The 4,222-nt window shown below is 35.9% G+C and overlaps 1 pseudogene across 1 annotated transcript; it reads right to left on the reverse strand.

Annotated features, from left to right (window-relative positions):
- Window positions 1–924: 924 nt before the first annotated feature.
- LOC308414874 (vomeronasal type-2 receptor 116-like) lies at window positions 925–2,446 on the reverse strand (annotated as a pseudogene). Its single transcript has 2 exons — window positions 2,378–2,446; window positions 925–2,198 (listed from the first exon to the last, which is right to left on the reverse strand). The product of its transcript is annotated as a vomeronasal type-2 receptor 116-like (transcript).
- Between the last annotated feature and the right edge of the window lie 1,776 nt (window positions 2,447–4,222).

Genomic DNA, 4,222 nt, shown 5'->3' on the forward strand with positions numbered 1-4,222 from the left:
GACTAATTAGAAACATAAAAATAAACATATTTTTGGAAAGTATTACAAGTGGTCATTTTGAACAATGAACAAAGTACTGTGGAGTAATGGAATGAGCAACAAAGTTATCCACAGCAGTCCTTGGTGAAGGAGATGGTCCTTGTTTGTCCAAATCGTTTTTTTTTTTCTTTCTTTTGTCTTTCTTTTCTCTTCTCTTCTCTCTTCTCTTCCCTTTTCCTTTCTTTCTTCCTTTCTTCCTTTCTTCCTTCTTACTTCCCTTCTTTCTTCTTTCTTTCTTTCTTTCTTTCTTTCTTTCTTTCTTTCTTTCTTTGATGGTGGATGTAAATACATACACCTTACCCTGGGTGAACCATAAATTAAATACTTTTTGCAAGGAGGAATGCCCAGGAAGCGGAGTTCATTGGCTCAGGGCTATATCTAGATACCTCATTAACATGGTGAATGCCAGGTTTCTATGCTATTGTCCTCTCAGTGAGGTGTCATGGTTATGGGTTCCAGATAAGGTAGTTTGGAAGGGAACTCACTCTACTGTCATTCTCAGTTCTGAGATGCCCTGGGGTTTGAGCCTTCTCAACCTTACCAGTTCTTCTTTCTGTGGTGCAGTGACTTCTCCCAAAAGGTACCACTCATGTGTACCTACTGAGTATTTGGTAGAACAAACATGAGCTGTCGATGTAAAATATATAGTGGTTACCAAAAGAAAGTGATAAAGTAACACAAGATTCTAAATAATTATTGATATTGACTACATTTTGATAATATCTTCTGGTTTAAATACCAAGCGAGTTTAATATAATTATATAAAGGAATATGAACTTACACAATCACATCGTATTATACCTGAATAGGACATTTAGAATGCTGTGGCACTGGTTTATAACATAATATTTAATTTACTAACAAGGATAAACTTTAATTTTTAACTCAATTAAAATGGATATTTCTTCTTGAATTTTTTTGTGCCTGATGCAAAGGCAGGAGTTCTTTTCTGGCCTTAACAAAATGATGTAGCACTTGGGTGCAAAAATCAATCCAAGAAGTGCTATACTGGAAGCCAAGGTGGAGAAAACTTCCATAGCCACCATGACCTTCCCCCTTTGTGCTATGGTAGACAGGCAGAAAAGTGATCCAAACACAGAAGAATACCTGCATGCTGAATGACAGGAACTTGGCTTCATTGAATGTGTCAGGTAGATTCCTGGACAAGAAGGCCATGGTATAGCTCCCAAGTGCCAAGGAGCAGAGAAATCCCAGGACTGTGTGGAAGACAACTGCTGAACTCGTCTTGCACACAATGATGATGTGACCATGTTCAGCATGAGTATCTTGATTGATGTAGGGTGGAGACTTTACCAGCCAGACTCCACAGATAATAAGTTGGACCAGTGTGCAGATGAGAATGAAGAAATTAGGGGCTCTTGATACCATTAACCATCTCACCATTCTACCTGGAACAGTCACCTTGAATGCAATACCCACTGTAATAGCTTTGGCCAACACTGTGGACAGAGCCACAGTGAACAAAATACCAAATGCTGTCTGCTGCAAGATGTAGGTGTCTGTGTTGGGCTGACCAGTGAAGAGCAAGGAACTGAGGAAACAGATGAAGAGTGTCAATAGCAGGATGTAGCTGAGAATCCGGTTATTGGCTATGACAATCGGTGCGTCTCCTCCAAACTTCACAAAGAATACAAGAACCACAGCTGTGAGTACAAAGAAGCCCAGTGCTGCGATAGAGTGCCATTCACAAGGGCTCTACAAAGGCCAAAAAGCTCACAGATTTATGGAAGCAGTGATTCTTCTCTGAGTTGGCATAATGACTCTCTGGACAAGTCACACACTGATCCATATCTGTCTCGGAAATTTCATTGTCTGCACAGAATACAGTCAAAGCAGCAGACAGCCTTGCCTTCCTGGGCAGCTTTCCTGAATCCAGGCCTACAGCTCTCACAGCACACAGACTGTGGAACCTGTGTAAACCCTGTAGGCCATTGTATCATCTGTTCACTTAAAGAGAACTGGAGACCATACTGAGCACTTAGAGAACATGATCCTACTTTCATTTTTAACCTGAGACCACTTGGAAAATTCCAAAAACTATGGATGTCATAGTTCAAATGTAAGCTTTTCCCCCCATCCATTACTCTGTATCCTGTCACATGAATTTTCATTATAGTGTTCTTTAGGAAAGGGAAAAGCTAAAAGAAATGCAAAAGTATATGTGGAAAACCTTATGAGACACTGAAACATGTGTTAAAGTCTATGAAGAATCTCAGTTGACACAACCATGTCCAGTGGAAATGGTGACAGTCACAAAGCCAAGACAGTTGTTGGTCACAGTTCCCAAAAAAGTGAGCCAAATGCTTGTATCACTTACTTTCTGTTCCTCTTTCAGGATCTGTTCTCTGCCTCCTGCATTCTTTGGAACTTTCTGCATATGATTCATTTTTATAACTTTTCCAGGAAAAATTATGTCTGCACCTTCAGGAAAGTCGTCAACTTATTATTCCTTCTGATTGCTAAGAAAATAATTTTATTTCATCCTATTTAGAAGTCTTTCTTTTGTCATGGAGATAATGCAAAAAAAAAGCTAGAAAGTTCTAAATGAGCCCATGATTCCATGGAATTGTTTTGGGTATTTGTCCTCAAGAAAACCCAAACTTTATAGTTGGAACAGGTTAATCTTAGCAATATTTGAAAACAGTTAGTGGACAAAAGAACAGGTAACTGCCTCTAGACTGTATTTTTTATGGTTTTATTTTTTATAAGGTTTAGATTTATTGAGGTTATTCATATATGTACCATATGTATACACACACACACACACACACACACACACACACACACATATATATATATATATATATATACCATTGAACTATTAAAAATTTGCAATTCTGTATATTTTTTATTATTCCTTATTGCTTTATTTAAAAAATAGGGATACATTTACAGATTTTTAAAGGCATTTTGGCATAACATTATATGAATAATGTTGTCAGTACTTAATTCTTTTAGAGGTTTGATAGCATGCATAGAAATCCCACTAGTTACAATAAGCATGAAGTACATGTAGGACAGAACATAATATGGAAACAGATTTCTTGTTGAGTATAGATTAAGCATAATGATCTGTGAACACCAAAAATTGCTACAAGGCTATTATTTTAGCTCTTGGATTATTAATGATTTAAAGTCCAGGTGTACCACACTCTGAGAAGGTGCTATACATATTTTTCCCTAAGAAGGATTGAGGCTTTATTAATTTCTTTTCTTTTCTTTTCTTTTTTTTTTTGACCTTTGTTTTTCTTGAGCTTCATGTAGTCTGTGAGTTGTATCTGGGTTGTTCAGAGCTTCCTGGGGTTAGTATCCAATTATCAGTGACTGCATATTATGTCTGTTGTTCTGTGACTGGGTTACCTCACCCAGGATGATATTCTCTAGATGCATCCATTTTCTTAGGAATTTTATAAATTCAGTTAATTATAGGATACCTTTAAAATGATTTCATATTCCCTTTTAATTCACATAATACAGCTACTAGAAAAAATGAATTAAGAATGTGACTCACATTGTATTCCTATGAGCTACCCTTGCTCTAAATGGAACATAATTGATGACCTAATGTTTAACTATAAAGAACAGTACAGACAAAATATTTGAGAGTTATTAAAAAAAGGTGAAGTGCAGAAGGATATGGATTATACTGAGGAAGATAAAGAAGTCCAGAATTACAACCCAAATAGAATCATGTAAGCTAAAAATGAAAAACTTTAGGATTTAGTATGTTGAGAAATTATGTTTTCTGTCAAGTGTCAGTAGTAAATAACACATATTTCCAACACAACAAATAAGACAGTTATAATTTTGTGGAAGAGACAGGACATCACCAACAGTGATGCTATCATTCTAAAAGGTAGCTTGGGGAGAACTATATAAACCATGGTATCCAGAGAACAAATGGGTTTAAAGAAAAAAAGGAATTAAAAAAATATTTAAAATACAACAATAACAACAAAAAACAGATGAGGTTGCATACACAGAAGTTTATGAAGTTGTGTAATAATGTATCAAGATTAGGAGGAACTAAATATTACCTTTTTCCTCTTTTTAAATATAACATTCAAACGTGGCCTTGTTCTGTTTATGATAGTTTTATCACCATTAAAAGTATTGCTAATTTATTTTTATCTTCAATCCCCTGTCATTGTTGATGAATTTA

This window comes from Micromys minutus, assembly GCF_963924665.1.
Source record: "Micromys minutus genome assembly, chromosome: X".
In the NCBI taxonomy this organism is placed as follows: Eukaryota; Metazoa; Chordata; class Mammalia; order Rodentia; family Muridae; genus Micromys; species Micromys minutus.